Below are 17,423 nucleotides of genomic sequence, written 5' to 3'. Positions count from 1 at the left end.
AACTTTTTCACTAATATTCTATAGGGAAAGAAACCTGCTGTCCTTACTCAATCTGGTCTATATGATTCCAGTCCCTGGCTAGCGTGGCTGATTCTTAACTGCCCTCTGAAGTGGACCAGCAAGCCATTCAGTTGTATCAAACTACTATCAATGTTTCAAAAAGAAGGCCCATTACCACCTTCACAGGGCAACTAGGGGTGGGTAATAAATGTCCCGGCCTTGTCAGCGTTGCCCATAACCCAAGAATTACAAAAAAACACTTGCATCAGACATTAAAGAACAATATACATTTAATACTGCCGTTACACAACAACTGTAATGTCAGTATGAAATTATTTCATTTTGTACCAATGCTAAGAATTGTAGTACAGCTACCACAACTGTAGCATCAATGAGAAACTACTTTGCTACAGTTGTGCTATAAATGCAGCCTAAGAGTGATTAGAAGACATAAATCTCATTTGGTCTCTTCAGATGATGGAAGATAAATATTAATATGTATTTGTAGAAACTTTACATATGCTTGCACTTCACATCTGTCCAACTCTGACTCTGGCATCATATTTCCTATATCACATTTTTGCGCCACATCTGTATTATTCCAATTGGTATGTTACAAGTACCAAATTTTTTTCCAACTCAATTTAAATCTTCTGCTGGATTGGATAATCATATTTATTAATGGGTAATCATATTTATTAATAGGTAATCATAGTTATCACTTGGAGTAAAGCCATGTGCAGTTTTCTCAAAGGAAAAAGTAAACCAAAATGAACCAATCAAATTGCTCAAAATACATTTTGAAAAATAAATTCCTCCATCAGTCTGCTAACTTCAGGGCTCAAATAAAGTTTCAAATATGATAAATATTTTTAAAATTACTTATTTCACAATGATATTACACTTACCTATAAAATTGACTTGTGTTTTTAAATGCTTTTTTATGATTTTTACTTGAAGACATTCACTTCTCAGAAGCCGCCTTCTGTTCCTCCTTCTCACTAGAACCTCGGTCCCCTGGTACTTCCGGAAGGTTATTTGTGTCTTCCTTCGTGAAGACAGAACCAAAGTATTTGTTCAATTGGTCTGCCATTTCTTTGTTCCCCATTATAAATTCACCTGAATCCGACTGCAAGGGACCTACGTTTGTCTTTACTAATCTTTTTCTCTTCACATATCTATAAAAGCTTTTGCAGACAATTTTTATGTTCCTGGCAAGCTTCCTCTCGTACTCTCTTTTCCCCTCTTAATTAAACCCTTTGTCCTCCTCTGCTGAATTCTAAATTTCTCCCAGTCCTCAGGTTTGCTGCTTTTTCTGGTCATCACACGTTTTTTAAATAAAATCTAAGCACAGGCATCTTCCACCCTTCAAGATTTAGTTCAGACCTGGAATTTTAGGTCCATCATTGAAACACCTGTGAACTTTTTGATGTGGAAGCAAGTCATCCTCGATTCGAGGGACTGCCGATAATGATGATAAGACATGAGTGGATTACAATAGACAGACAAAAGGACGGTTGCATGTTTTTGATTGTTTGTTTATATATCAAACTGTAAAATAGCGACTTTTTAATATATATACATTTTTTTTTCCTCAGGGAAAAGTCAAATATGCCTTTGCTTATTGCTTCAGTTCGATTTCCCAAATGATTTTAAACTGGAAGGTGAATTTAAATTATTGTGTTGGACTTTGCTCACTGTTCTTTCTGTACATTTCTTTATCCTGACTGGCCCATGTTCATATCAATCATAATATACCTTACTATTCTTCTTTTTGCCTCAAAATAAATTCCAATGAATATTCACAGTACGAGCACTTGATGTTTATAAACCCTGTCCTCTTACAGTTGAATGAAAAATCTGGAAATGTGTGCAGTAACTGAATTTTTGTTTGAATGGATACCTAAAAACATCAACCATAAACTTTAGAACTCTTATCCAAGGTAAATTATTTTTTTCTGAGGTAAAATTTAGAAAAATTATGACTTGCACCAAGACTGTCCATTTACAGAGGACTTCCTGTTTATAAGTCAGCCCCAATCATTTTCCAAGTGATGCAAACATTGTTGGCTCGATAAAGTATTTTTGGGGCTTGAAAATAGAAATTTGAGATCATATGATCACTCATTGTAATCATGGGTAGTCCCTCGAAATCGAGGAAGACTTGCTTCCAGGTGACAGCCCAATGCGGGAATTACAGTCTCTGCCATAGGAGGGACAAACAGTTGTTGGAAGAAAGGGTGGGTAGGGAGCCTGGTTTGCCGCACGCGCCTTCCACTGTCTGCACTTGGTTTCTGCATGCTCTCGGCGACAAGACTCATGGTGCTCAGCGCCCTCCCCGGATGCTCTTCCTCCACTTTGGGTGGTCTTAGGCCAGGGATTCCCAGGTGCCGGTGGGGATGTTGCACTTTATCAAGGAGGCTTTGAGGGTGTCCTTGAAATGTTTCCTCTGCCCACCTGGGGCTCACTTGATGCGTAGGAGTTCCGAATAGAGCACTTACTTTGGGACTCACTGTCAACCGTGAGGGTCTATGGAGCGTCCTCCTCCGTTTCGGATGTCCCCAAAAGTTTGTCAACATCCTTCGCCTGCTTCACGATGACATGCAGGCCGTGATCCTTGCCAATGGATCCATTACAGACCCAATCCACGTCCGGATTCGGGTCAAACAGGGCTGCGTCATCACTCCAACCCTCTTCTCAATCTCCTCGCCTCCATGCTCCACCTCACTGGAGTGGAACTTAATTATAGAACCAATGTGAAGCTGTTTAACCTATGCCGCCTCTAGGCCAGGTCCAAGATCACCCCAACCTCTGTTGTTCAGTTGCAGTATGCAGACGACGCCTGCGTCTGCGCACATTCAGAGAGGCTGAACTCCAGGATATAGTCAATGTATTCACTGAGGCATATGAAAGCATGGATCTTACGCTTAACATCCGTAAGACAAAGGTCCTCCACCAGCCTGTCACCGCTGCTCAGCACTGCCTTCCAATCATCAAGATCCACGGTGCGGCCCTGGACAACGTGGACCATTTCCCATATCTCGGGAGCCTCTTATCAACAAAGGCAGACATTGGTGTGGAGATTCAACATCGCCGCCAGTGCAACGTTCGGCTGCCTGAGGAAAAGAGTGTTTGAAGACCAGGCCCTCAAATCTACCATCAAGATCATGGTCTACAGGGCGGTAGTAATACCCGCCCTCCTGTATGGATCTGAGGCATGGACAATGTATGGAAGGCACCTCAAGTCGCTGGAGATATATCACCAACGATGTCTCCGCAAGATCCTGCAAATCCCTGGGAGGACAGGTGCATCAACATCATTGTCCTCAACCAGGCTAACATCCCCAGTATTGAAGCACTGACCGCACTTGATCAGCTTCACTGGGCAGGCCACATAGTTCGCATGCCAGATACGAGACTTCCTAAGCAAATGCTTTATGCAGAGCTCCTTCATGGTAAACGAGCCAAAGGAGGACAGCGGAAACGTTATAAGGGCACCCTCAAAGCCTCCCTGGTAAAGTGCGACATCACCACTGACACCTGGGAGACCCTGGCCGAAGTCCGCCCGAGGTGGAGAAAGTCCATCCGGGAGGGCGTCGAGCTCTTCGAGTCCCAACGCAAAGAGCATGAAGAGGCCAAGCGGAAGGAGCGCGGGGCAAACCAGCCCCACCAACCCCTTCCCCCGACGAATGTCTGTCCCACTTGTAACAGGGTCTGTGGCTCTCGTATCGGACTGTTCAGCCATCAAAGGACTCACTTTGGGAGTGGAAGCAAGCCTTCCTTGATTCCGAGGGACTGCCTATGATGATGATGATGATGCTTAGGGAGTCTCGTGTTGGGGATGTGGCATGCCCAATGGAGCTGGTTGAGTGTGGTCAGTGCTTTGATGCTGGGAATGTTGGCCTGAGCGAGACCACTGACGTTGGTGCGTCTATCCTTCGTGGATTTGCAGAATCTTGCGGCGGCACTAGTAGGCTGAGGACGGTAACTTTTTTTTAAAAAAAGAGTCGCCAGGCCTGGGAGCACTAGTAAGAAGTGGCCAGCAAAATCAAGTGTTTGCCACTATCTTTAGGGAATTATTCAAAACGGGAATAGTGCCTGAGGAAGCTAAAAATCTGAGCTTTTAAGTGTGGGTAAAGTATAAGAAGGCATCCTGAAAGAGGGGATACCGAAACACCTAGACTGGTATGTTATAGTAGGAAGATGTTGGCATTGGTTTATGGGAAGGAGATTTTGTCTAACAAATTTATTGGCGTTTTAATAATAACTTTTATTTATATAGTGCCTTTAACGTAAAACGTCCCATTTTTATTTTATTTTATTTTACAATGAAATGTCTGCTCTCATCCACAATATGGATGTGATATATTTAGATTTCACATGGTAGGGAAGCAAGCCTCCAAGATGGATTGAAAATTGGTTAAACCAGCAAAGGCAGAGAGTAGTTGTGAATGGAACTATGTGGACATGGCAAGGCTGGTGCCACAGATCAGTGCTGGGGCCATTACTATTCACTGTGTAAATGATTTGGAGCTGAGGACAAAAAAACAAATTTGTCTATGTTTGCGGATAAATTGTTGGAGTTGTGGTTCAAACAAAAGTGATTAAGCAAACCAAATACAAAAGGAGCTGAATAGGTTGGCTGATGAATGGCAAATTATATTTAATGCGGATAAATGCAAGGTAATGAGACTAGGGAGTGGAAATAAACAGTGGGAATATAAACTATAATGGTTCTGGAGGTATTGGTGGATTTTGGGATATTACGAAGTATCTTACTGAAAACCAACAATTTGGCAGCAGTAAGAAAAGTTATACAGATCTTGGGATGTGTAGCCAGAGGGACGGAAATCAAAGTCCAGGAGGATATAAAGAATACCGACAAGGCATTGATTTGTACGGCCACCCCAGACCCCAGAGTACAGTGTAGATTTCTTTTTGCTGTAAAACAAGACATTGGAGGTACTGCAGAAAAGGACCACCAAACTGATTCCTAGATTAAGGCTCCTAAGCTAAGAGGAGAACATGAAGAGCCTGGGATTGTTTCCTCTGGAGTAGAAGGCTCAAGGGAGGTACTTAAGGGAAGCAATACATTGAACCCTGATCAATATTCTCAGGATTGCTGCAAACTCTTGAACCGATGGCCAGGCTGAAGCTTAGAAGAGCAAAGGTGTCCAGACAGTGTAGGTTTAACTTCCTCACACAAGTGGTGGTGAAAATGTGGAATGACTTAACAGGGAGGCAGTCACTGTTAAAATTGAATGGAGATTGGGCAGATATTTGAAGGCGGGGTGACTGGGGCGTTTTGGCTTTTGGGGCTGGCTAGATGCAGTCTTTTCAGAGAGTTTTTCATTTATGCAATTTGTTTATTAAAGGAGTCATGTATTTATTTACTGTTCCAAGGGCAGAGACAGAGTGGAAACGGTCTCTATATTTGTTCATCTTTTATCTCCTCCAAGTGCTGCCAGATGGGGACATCAGCGAATTGCCTATGGCCAGGAGTGACTGAGTACGAGGCCAAGAAGCATTGCAAAGTGTATCCCCTATTATTTTTTTATTCACGGGATGTAGGCATTGCTGGCAAGGCCAGCATTTATTTCCCATCCCTAATTGCCCTTGAGAAGGTGGTGGTGGCTTCTTGAACTTCTGTTTGTTGAAGGTACTTTCACAGTGCTGTTAGGGAGGGAGCTTCAGGATTTTGACCCAGTGACGATGAAGAGACGGCGATATATTTCCAAGTCAGTATGATGTCTGACTTTGAGGGGAACATGCAGGTGGTGGTGTTCCCATGCGCCTGATGTCCTTGTCCTAGATGGTAGAGGTCGTGGGTTTGAGAGGTGCTGTTGAAAGAGCCTTGGCGAGTTGCTGCAATGCAGTTTGTAGATGGTACGTACACACTGCAGCCACGGTGCGACAGTGGTGGAGGGAGTGAATGTTTAAGGTGGTGGATGGTGTGCCAGTCAAGCGAGCTGCTTTGTCCTGGATGGTGTCGAGCTTCTTGAGTGCTGTTGGAGATGCACTCATCCAGGCAAGTGGAGAGTATTCGTAGTACCATTGAATTTTTTCCTGCAGAATTAGGACTGAGCAATCTGGTTGGAGCTGGAGAAACGAGAAATATATTATGCTGTTGCAATAAACTTCTTAAATAATACAGAAATCTCACAGAAGGAGAAAAAGTGTCAGACTTCTATTAACCATGAAGTTTACTGTAAAAGCCATTTTATTTCTTGCACCTCTCTACTGCCATGCCTGACTACCACTGTTCTTGCTACTAAAATCAAGTGGACCTGATCTCCCTCCCTACCTTCTGCTGGTTATCTTGCTGGCTGGCTTCTAGTAATTCACTGGCTTTGGCTGGTTGCTGGATTTGTAAGGGCAGAAGGATTTCGAGATTTGGGAGCATTGGAAAGGTGGTCCTGGGATTTGGCAGACTGCAGGGATGTTTCTGGGTTTAGTAGCACTGGGAGTGGAATATAGGTTTTGATAGAACTTGGGGAGGAGTCCAGGGGGTTGGCACAATTGAGAAGGAGGGCCAGGGCCAGACAACACTACTGGAGGGAGGGGTCGAGTGCCAGACAACACAGGAAGAGGAGCAGCTCAGCCAGAGGGGTGTCGACACGTTGGAGCAGTCACTGCTACAATGGCAGCATTAAAAGTGATTAGAGTAAAAGTGCAAGAGTAGGTGTAGAAGAGAAATTGGATAGGTTAAAATAGATAAAGCAGAGGCACTTAAAAGATTGGCAGTCCTCAAAGTAGAAAAGTGGGATGTATCCTGGGTTGCTGAAGGAAGTAAGGGTGGAACTAGTGCTTTGGCCACAATCTTTCAATTGTCCTTGATATGGGAGGACTGGAGGATTGCAAATGTTACACCCCTGTTCAGAAAAGAGGAGAGACATAAACCAGGTAACTACAGGCCAGTCAGCCGAACATCGCTGGTGGTGACTCTTCTAGAGACAATAATCTGGGACAAAATTAATTGTCACTTAGAAAAACATGGATTAATAAATGACAACCAATGTGGATTTATTAAAGGCAAATTATGTCTGACAAGCTTTGACTGAGTTCTTTGATGAAGTAACAGAGAGGGTTGATGAGGGTAGTGCGGTGATGTTGTGCATATGGACGTTCAAAATGCATTTGATAAAGTACCACATAATAATTAGTAAGTTACTAGATTATTAGTAAGAAAATAGTGCTGGAGAAACTAGTGGGATTGAAGGCCGATAAATTCCCAGTGCCTGATGATCTACATCCCAGAGTACTAAAAGAGGTAGCCATGGAAATAGTAGATGCATTGGTTGTCATCTTCCAAAATTCTATAGATTATGGAACAGTTCCTGCAGATTGGAGGGTAGCAAATGTAACCCCACTATTTAAAAAAAAAAAGGAGCGAGAGAGAAAATGGGGAACTACAGACTGGTTAGTCTAACATCAGTAGTAGGGAAAATGCTGGAGTCTATTATAAAGGATGTGATAATGGCACATTTGGATAATATCAACGGATTAAACAAAGCCAACATGGATTTATGAAAGGAAAATCATGTTTGACAAACCCACTGGAGTTTTTTGAGGATGTAACTGATAGAATAGATAAGGGAGAACCAGTGGATGTAATGTATTTGGATTTCCAGAAGGTCTTTGATAAAGTCCCACAAGAGGTTAGTGTGCAAAATTAAAGCACATGGGATTGGGGGTAATGTATTGGCATGGATTGAAAATTGGTTAACTGACAGGAAACAGAGAGAAGGAATAAATGGGTCTTTTTCGGGTGGCGGGCAGTGACTAGTGGGGTACAACAGGGATCACTGCTTGGGCCCCAGCTATTCACTATATATAAAAATATATATATATAAATATATAAATGATTTGGATGAGGGAACCAAATGTAATATTTCCAAGTTTGCTGACGACACAAACTAGGTGGGGTTGTGAGGAAGATGCAAAGATGCTGCAAGGCGATTTAGATAGGTTGAGCGAGTGGGCAAACACATGGCAGGTGCAGTATAACGTGGATAAATGTGAAGTTATCCACTTTGGTAGGAAAAACATAAGGACAAAGTATTATTTAAATGGTGATGGCTTGGGAAGTGTCGCTGTACAGAGGGACCTGGGTATCCTAGTTCACCAGTCATTGAAAGCAAACATGCAGGTGGAGCAAGCAGTTAGGAAGGCAAATGGTATGTTGACCTCCATTGCAAGAGAATTTGAGTACAGGAGCAAGGAGCCTTACTACAGTTATACAAGGCCTTGGTGAGACCGCACCTGGAATATTGTGTGCAGTTTTGGTCTCCTTGCTATAGAGGGAGTGTAGCGAAGGTTCACCAGACTGATTCCTGGGATGGCAGGACTGTCGTATGAGGAGAGACTGGATCGACTAGGCCTGTATTCACTAGAGTTTAGAAGAATGAGAGGGGATCTCATTGAAATGTATAAAATTCTGACTGGTTTGGATAGACTGGATACAGGGAGGATGTTTCCCCTGGCTGGGAAGTCTAGAACAAGAGGTCACAGTCTCAGGATACGGGGTAGGAAATTTAGGATCAAGATGAGAAATTTTTTCACTGAGGCTGGTGTACCTGTGGAATTCTCTACCATAGAAGGCCGTGGAGGTCAAGTCACTGAATATATTTAAGAGGGAGATAGATAAATTTCTAGAAACAAAAGGGATATGGGAAAAAAGCAGGGATATGGGGAAAAAGCAGGAATATGGGGTTGAGATAGAGGATCAGCCATGATCATATTGCATGGCAGTGCGGACTTGAGGAGCTGAATGGCCTACTACTGCTCCTATTTTCTATGTTTCTATAGACTTGTTAGCAAAATTGAAGACAGTGGGATTAAAGGGGCAGTGGCAGCGTGGATATAAAATTTACGAAGAGACAGAAAGCAGAGAGAAGTGGTGAAAGGTTGTTTATCAGACTGGAACGAAGTATACAGTGGTTGGTATTAGGGCCGCAGCTCTTTTTGATATATATGAATGACCTGTACTTGGGTATAGGTGGCATAATTTCAAAGTTTGCAGTTGGCACGAAACTCGGAAATGTAGTGAGGAAAATAGTAACAGACTTCAGGAAGACATAGACAAACTGGTGAAATGGGCAGACACATGGCAGATGAAATTTAATGCAGAGAAGTGTGAATGATGCATTTTGGGAAGAAGAATGAGGAGGTGCAATTTTAAAGGAGTACAGGAACAGAGACCTCTGGGTGTACGTAAACAAGTATTTGTGTCAGGACAAGTTGATGAATCTGTTTAAATAAAAACATATGGGATCCTTGGCTTTATAAATAGAGACATAGAGTACAAAAGCAAGGAAGTGATGCTAAACCTTTATAAATCACTGGTTAAGCCTCAGCTGGAGTATTGTGCCCAATTCTGGGCACCAAACTTTAGGAAGGATGTCAAGGCATTGGCAAAGGTGCAGAAGAGATTTGCTGGAACGGTACCAGGGATAAGAGACTTTAGTTATGTGGAGAGATTAGACAAGCTGGGGTTGTTCTTCTTCGAGCAGAGAAAGTTAAGTAGAGATTTAATAGAGGTGTTCAAAATTATGAAGGGTTTTTGTCATGTATGTAACCACAATGTAACACCACTGTATTACTGTATACACTCAATCTCGATGCACACCTTGACCACAAGGGGTGAACTTGTGGGAGACACTCCTTACTTGATCACACAGGTATAAAAAGGGAGGTCCCACGCAGGGTCATCGTCTTTGGAGTCCTGTAAATAAAGAGTTAAGGCCACCGAGTGACCTTGTCCTCAGAATGTGCCCCGTGTGGTTTCATACTGTAGAGTAACGACTTTACAGTTTTGATTGCAGGGCTATGGGAAAGAGCAGGGGAGTGAGACTAATTGGAACTGGCAGAGACACGATGGGCTGAATGGCCTCCTTCTGTGCTGTATAGTTCTATTCTATGATTAAACACACTAGAAAAAGTTAGGACTTGTCCATTCAAATGTAAGTGAATTTCTAACTGCGTGATAAGTCTTAATTACTGCCAAACAACCTCTGGCACTGAAAATTAAGTTTTACAAGTGTGGAGTCTCATTCCTTCAGATTTTAATTATTGTTGGAGATTTTAAAATAATGTAAAAATTAAAATAAAACTTTCATTACTTTTTCTATCTGTCTCCCTTACCTCTCTCTTAATCCCATCTTTCCTTCCCTCTCTTTTGCTTTAATTACATGACTTTACATTGAATTAAATATTCTAATTTGCACTTCCTAGTTTAGACGCTGCGTGTCTTAGTGAGGATTCTTCAATCTGATTGATTGAGGTGACATGCCTTTGCTTGCTCTATTCACCCAGGCTCTAGATCCCCTGAAGATCATGGTTGATCTACCTCAACTCCACTTTCCTGCACTATCCCCATATCCCTTGATTCCCTTTATTCTAAAAATCTGTCGATCTTTGTCTTGAATATACTCAAAAGACTGAGCCTCCACAGCCCTCTGAGTGAAGATGTTTCTCCTTTTCTCAGTCCCAAATGACCGACCCCTTATTCTGAAACTGTGACCCCTGGTTCTAGATTCCCCAGCGAGAGTAAACATCGTCCCTGCATCTACCCTGTCAAACCCTGTAGGAATTTTGTATGTTTCAATGAGATCACCTCTCATGTTTCTAAACTCTAGAGAATATAGGCCTAGAGAATGAATGACGAACGCCGTTCCTTCGCCACCGACCACAAAATCCGGGCCAATATGTTTTGCTGCTGAGCACTATAAATATTTGGTCTGATTATTAGATTGTAACCTGTCTTCTAGCTGTTGTGAAAAGTCATTTTGCAGAGATACAAATAAATTTGCATGGTGCCAGCAGGTAGAAAGCTAAAGTCCAATTATGATGCAGGAACAGTATGTGTAAGAATAAAATTATATTCAGTCAACTATTGTGTAGATTATTAAAATAAAAATGCAGCAAACCATTTTAATTGTCAAAACTTCTATTTTGTAGAATGCAAAAGCTTTGAGATTGTGTATCTGTATATGTTTAACTTTATATATTGAGCTTTCTTTGTGCTCATCTAGGTCAGAGATGTTAGTACTGGCAAACAGTACACTTTCTGTTGGATATCCAGTGTCAGCATTTAACATTCCAAGATCAGATGTAAATTGGTCAGAGGCAATATGAAGCACTGTCTGCTTCCCTGAATAATTTACCTGACCCTGGAAGAGTATTCCCTTTTGCATCAGTATGAAATTTTGACTTCCTCCAGTAGCCATCTTCTTGGCCTTTCTTGCATGAGATTGCTCATTAAGTGCCAAATTAGAGCCATTTTGGCAATGTGGCCTGAACTTACTGGGTATCATAATTTTATGTATAAGACTTGGAGCTGACCGGGGAGACTAATTTGTCTGAGCATAAATTGGAACCCTGCGCTAAAGCTGAAGCTGGTTATGGTATAACCAATTGTCCAATCCATTTCCTCTATCCTGCAGAGTTATTTACATCACTCTGAATTGCCTGCTAGGTAGCTAAGATCGGCAAGTGTACTCATTTTGTAGTCACTACCTCATAGTTGCTAAATGTTCAAACATCAGTGTTTCCAGTCTCCGTTCGCATTGTCACTCTAAGAACAACTGCTTTAGGGATCACTTGAGTCACTATTTTCGACCATGATTCATCCTGATGTCCTTTCTATGGAGGGGCTGGCAAGATAGTTAGGTACGGGTGCAAGATGGACAGCTGTAACAAGGAGGTGCAGCTCCAGTGTCCATTTAGAATCATAAAATGGTGACAGCACAGAAGGAGGCCATTCAGCCTATCGAGCCTGTGCCGACTCTCTGCAATTTGTGAATTTTGTTTTCTCTTGTAAATTTATGCTGTTCGTCCAAGATGAATAGCTTATTTACTTCTGCCTCATTTATACATTTCATTATTTTGAAGACCTATATCATACATCCCAAGACCATGGCACCACGGGTGGCTCAGCTGTACAGGGGGGAGGAAGAAGATGGAAGAGTTATAGTGGTAGGGGAGCAGACAGGCGTTTCTGCAGCCGCAGACGTGACTCCAGGATGGTATGTTGCCTCCCTGATGCCAGGATCAAGGATGTCACTGAGCGGCTGCGGGGCATTCTGGGGGGAGAGGGTGAACAGCCAGAGGTCGTGGTCCATATCCGGACCAATGACCTAGGTAGAAAGAGGGATGAGGTCCTGCAGGCAGAGTTTAGGGAGTCGGGGAAGAGATTAAAAAGCAGGACCTCAAAGGTAGTAATCTCCGGATTACTCCCGGTACCACGAGCTAGTGAGTACAGAAATAGGAGGATTGAACAGATGAATGCGTGGCTGGAGGGATGGTGCAGGAGGCATTGGGACCGCTTCTAGGGGAGGTGGGATCTGTAGAAGTTAGACGGATTGCACCTCAACAGAGCCGGGACCAATATCCTCATGGGGGGGTTTGCTAGTGCTGTTGGGGAGGGTATAAACTAGCTTGGCAGGGGGATGGGAACCTGAGAATAGATTCAGTAGGGAGGGGAGTAAAACTGGAATTAGAAAGCAAAAAGGTAGAAAGTGAGTTTGAAGGACAGACTTGCAATATTGGTGAGGCCACACGTGGAATACTGCGTGCAGTTTTGGTTTCTATGGGCCCAAGTTTCGGGTGGAGTTGCTCCTAGTTTTTTGGAACAACTAGTTTAGTTTGGAGTATGTTAGAAATTGCAATTCTCGGATATTAGTTTGCTCCAGTTCTAGTGAGTTAATTTAGGTTGGCTTTAGGCAAGGTACTTTTATTTCAAAAGGGGGTGTGTCCAGCCACTCAGGCCTGTTTTGCAAGTTTCGGCAGTGAAAATTTACTACAAACTAACTTAGGATGGAGTAAGTGTCCACTTTTGTAAGTTCTGAAAAACCTTACCTAGAGTTAAGTTTAGTGCAGGCACAGCCAGAGACGGCGGGTGGGAAGCATTAAACACAAAGGACACATCAACATCACAACAGCGGGGGGTAAGGGAAGTGAGAGGATTTTCCATAAACACCTTCACAACAACATTAAAGAAGCAAAGTATATTTAAAGCACTAAGCACTAAACAAAGCAGTACATTTAAAGCACCAAGCACTAAATGAAGCACAAAAAGTAGTAAGCAATTAATTAATAAAAAATAGAAGGAACCCTGCACCTAAAGCACCAAGACCAAAGTAATAAATAATCAAACAATAAAAAATAGAAGTACTACCTTTATGTGAAAGGAAGGTGTCTCTGTCAGAGCCTCTCTCTGTAGTGTCTCTCTCTCTCTCTCCTATCTGACAGGGAGGGGTGCGGGTGTGTGTGTGTGTGGGAGTGGGGGGGGAGTGTGAGGCGGTGGGGGCGGTGGGCGGGGGGCGGAGTGGGCGGGGGGGCGGTGTGTGGGAGTGGGCGGGCGGTATGTGGGAGTGGGGGGGGCGGTGTGTGTGGGAGTGGGGAGGGGGCAGTGTGTGGGAGCGGTGTGGGAGTGGGCGGGGGGCGGTGTGTGGGAGTGGGGGGGCGGTGTGGGAGTGGGGGGGTGTTTGGGAGTGGGGGGGGTGTGGGAGTGGGGGAGGTGGGAGTCGGGGGGGGGGTGTGTGGGAGTGGGGGGGTGTGTGTGGGAGTGGGTGGGGGGTGTGTGTGGGAGTGGGTGGGGGGTGTGTGTGGGAGTGGGTGGGGGGTGTGTGTGGGAGTGGGTGGGGGGTGTGTGCGGGGGTGGGTGGGGGGTGTGTGCGGGGGTGGGTGGGGGTGCGTGTGGGAGTGGGTGGGGGGTGCGTGTGGGAGTGGGTGGGGGGTGTGTGTGGGAGTGGGTGGGGGGTGTGTGTGGGAGTGGGTGGGGGGTGTGTGTGGGAGTGGGTGGGGGGTGTGTGTGGGAGTGGGTGGGGGGTGTGTGTGGGAGTGGGTGGGGGGTGTGTGTGGGAGTGGGTGGGGGGTGTGTGTGGGAGTGGGTGGGGGGTGTGTGTGGGAGTGGGTGGGGGGTGTGTGTGGGAGTGGGTGGGGGGTGTGTGTGGGAGTGGGTGGGGGGTGTGTGTGGGAGTGGGTGGGGGGTGTGTGTGGGAGTGGGTGGGGGGTGTGTGTGGGAGTGGGTGGGGGGTGTGTGTGGGAGTGGGTGGGGGGTGTGTGTGGGAGTGGGTGGGGGGTGTGTGTGGGAGTGGGTGGGGGGTGTGTGTGGGAGTGGGTGGGGGGTGTGTGTGGGAGTGGGTGGGGGGTGTGTGTGGGAGTGGGTGGGGGGTGTGTGTGGGAGTGGGGGGGGTAGTGGGGGGGGGTGTGTGTGGGAGTGGGGGGGGGTGTGTGTGGGAGTGGGGGGGGGTGTGTGTGGGAGTGGGGGGGGGTGTGTGTGGGAGTGGGGGGGGGCGTGTGTGTGGGAGTGGGGGGGGGTGTGTGTGGGAGTGGGGGGGGGTGTGTGTGGGAGTGGGGGGGGTTGTGTGTGGGAGTGGGGGGGGGTGTGTGTGGGAGTGGGGGGGGGGTGTGTGTGGGAGTGGGAGGGGTGTGTGGGAGTGGGAGGGGTGTGTGTGTGTGTGAGTGGGGGGGGGTGTGTGGGAGTGGGGGGGGGTGTGTGGGAGTGCGGGGGGGGTGTGTGGGAGTGGGGGGAGTGTGTGGGAGTGTGGGGGGGGTGTGTGGGAGTGTGGGGGGTGTGTGTGGGAGTGGAGGGGGTGTGTGTGGGGGGGTGTGTGGGAGTGGGGGGGGGGTGTGTGGGAGTGGGGGGTTGGGGGGGTGTGTGGGAGTGGGGGGTGTGTGTGGGAGTGGGGGGGGGTGGGGGGTGTGTGGGGGGTGTGTGTGGGAGTGGGGGGAGTGGGGTGTGTGTGGGAGGGGGGTGTGTGGGGGGGGTGTGTGTGTGGGAGTAGCGTGGGGTGTGTGGGAGTGGGGGGGGGTGTGTGTGGGAGTGGGTGGGGGGGTGTGTGTGGGAGTGGGTGGGGGGGTGTGTGTGGGAGTGGGTGGGGGGTGTGGTGGGAGTGGGTGGGGGGTGTGTGTTGGAGTGGGTGGGGGGTGTGTGTGGGAATGGGTGGGGGGTGTGTGTGGGAGTGGGTGGGGGGTGTGTGTGGGAGTGGGTGGGGGGTATGTGTGGGAGTGGGTGGGGGGTATGTGTGGGAGTGGGTGGGGGGTGTGTGTGGGAGTGGGTGGGGGGTGTGTGTGTGGGAGTGGGTGGGGGGTGTGTGTGGGAGTGGGTGGGGGGTGTGTGTGGGAGTGGGTGGGGGGTGTGTGTGGGAGTGGGTGGGGGGTGTGTGTGGGAGTGGGTGGGGGGTGGGAGTGGGTGGGGGGTGTGTGTGTGTGGGAGTGGATGGGTGTGTGTGTGGGAGTGGGGGGGGGGTGCGTGTGTGGGAGTGGGGGGGGTGTGCGTGTGTGGGAGTGGGGGGGGTGTGTGTGGGAGTGGGGGGGGGGGTGTATGTGGGAGTGGGGGGTGTGTGTGTGGGAGTGGGGGGGGGTGTGTGTGGGAGTGGGGGGGGGTGTGTGTGGGAGTGGGGGGGGTGTGTGTGGGAGTGGGGGGGGTGTGTGTGGGAGTGGGGGGGGGGTGTGTGTGGGAGTGGGGGGGGGGTGTGTGTGGGAGTGGGGGGGGGGTGTGTGTGGGAGTGGGGGGGGGGGTGTGTGTGGGAGTGGGGGGGGGTGTGTGTGGGAGTGGGGGGGGGGGGTGTGTGTGGGAGTGGGGGGGGGGTGTGTGTGGGAGTGGGGGGGGGGTGTGTGTGGGAGTGGGGGGGGGGTGTGTGTGGGAGTGGGGGGGGGTGTGTGGGAGTGGGGGGGGTGTGTGTGGGAGTGGGGGGGGGGGGTGTGTGTGGGAGTGGGAGGGGTGTGTGTGGGAGTGGGGGGTGTGTGTGTGTGTGTGAGTGTGTGGGAGTGGGGGGGGGTGTGTGTGGGGGGGTGTGTGGGAGTGGGGGGTTGGGGGGGTGTGTGTGGGGGATGTGTGGGAGTGGGGTGTGTGTGTGGGAGTGGGGTGTGTGTGTGGGAGTGGGGGGGGGGGTGGGGGGTGTGTGTGGGAGTGGGGGGTGTGTGGGGGGGGGGTGTGTGTGGGAGTAGCGTGGTGTGTGTGGGAGTGGGGGGGGGTGTGGGAGAGGGGGGGGGTGTGTGGGAGTGGGGGGGGGTGTGGGAGTGGAGGGGGGTGCGGGAGGGAGTGTGTGTGTGTGGGGGGGGTGGGGGTTGTGTGGTGGGTGTGTGGGTGTGGGGGTGTGTGGGAGTGGGGGGGGGGATGTGTGGGAGTGGGGGGGGGGATGTGTGGGAGTGGGGGGGGGGGATGTGTGGGAGTGGGGGGGGGGGATGTGTGGGAGTGGGGGGGGGGATGTGTGGGAGTGGGGGGGGGATGTGTGGGAGTGGGGGGGGGATGTGTGGGAGTGGGGGGGGGGATGTGTGGGAGTGGGGGGGGGGATGTGTGGGAGTGGGGGGGGGGATGTGTGGGAGTGGGGGGGGGATGTGTGGGAGTGGGGGGGGTATGTGTGGGATTGGGGGGGGATGGGTGGGGGGATGTGGGGGTGTGTGGTAGTGGGGGGGTGGTGGTGTGTGGGAGTGGGAGGGTGGTGGTGTGGGGGGGTGGTGGTGGTGTGTGGGAGTGGGGGGGTGGTGGTGGTGTGTGGGAGTGGGGGGGTGGTGGTGGTGTGTGGGAGTGTTGGGGTGGTGGTGGTGTGTGGGAGTGGGGGGGTGGTGGTGTGGGGGGGTGGTGGTGTGTGTGAGTGGGGGGGTGGGGGTGTGGGGGTGTGGGAGTGGGGGGGTGTGTGGGAGTGGGAGGGCTGGGAGTAGGGGGGGTTGTGTGTGTGAGGGGGTGGGAGGGTTTGTGTGTGTGTGTGTGGGGGATGGGGGGGGGTGAGAGGGGGGGGGCGTTGTGGGAGGGGGGATGGGAGGGGGGGTGTGGGTGGGGTTAGTGGGGTGTGGCGGAGAGGCTGGAAGGAGGCACCCCTGCTGTTAGATCTCTTAATTTCCAATGAAATACGAACTCCGATGGTAGTTTTAACTTTTTAATACTGGCAGAGAGTAACAAACTGCTGGCTGATTGCCAGTTTCTTTGTCTTACTGAGACACATGGTCAAAATGGCTGTACTTTATACCTGGATCTATTTACAGAAAAGAACTTGCCTTCTTTGACCTTATTGGCTCAATTGAAAGTCTTTTAACGTTTTATTGGCTCGCTACCCAAGGTCCAAAAATGTTAAGTTGATTGATGAGTTAATGCAACATGCTGAGCAGCACATAGCAGCCTTGACTTGTGGGTCTGTGAATTTTCACAGTCTGTCTAAATGAGCCTGTTTGAATACTCTTATCAATCCCCCCTTTGATTCTTTCACAAACTGAATCATAAAACATCAGGTATCACTGGTTAAACATTCTACAAAATAATTTCATACATGTTAATAGAGTTTCCTTCTAAAATTTGTTGATGTGTTTCGCCACATGTCCGGACTAGTAGCTTCCACACAAATTTACACCAACCCGAGTTCCATCGTGGCCACAATGGAAGTCTGGTTTGAATAGGTTAATTAACCTTATTCCAATTTAAT

General features: G+C 48.2%; 1 protein-coding gene across 1 annotated transcript in view; it reads left to right on the top strand.

Moving 5' to 3' along the window:
- Positions 1 to 17,423, top strand: part of zcchc7 (zinc finger, CCHC domain containing 7) — a 324,827-nt gene that overhangs the window by 10,740 nt on the left and 296,664 nt on the right. The window lies entirely within an intron of this gene.

Source organism: Pristiophorus japonicus, chromosome 1 (assembly GCF_044704955.1).
Source record: "Pristiophorus japonicus isolate sPriJap1 chromosome 1, sPriJap1.hap1, whole genome shotgun sequence".
Classification (NCBI taxonomy): Eukaryota; Metazoa; Chordata; class Chondrichthyes; family Pristiophoridae; genus Pristiophorus; species Pristiophorus japonicus.
Note: the sequence above shows the minus strand (reverse complement) of the source record. Positions and strands in the feature narration are given on the sequence as shown.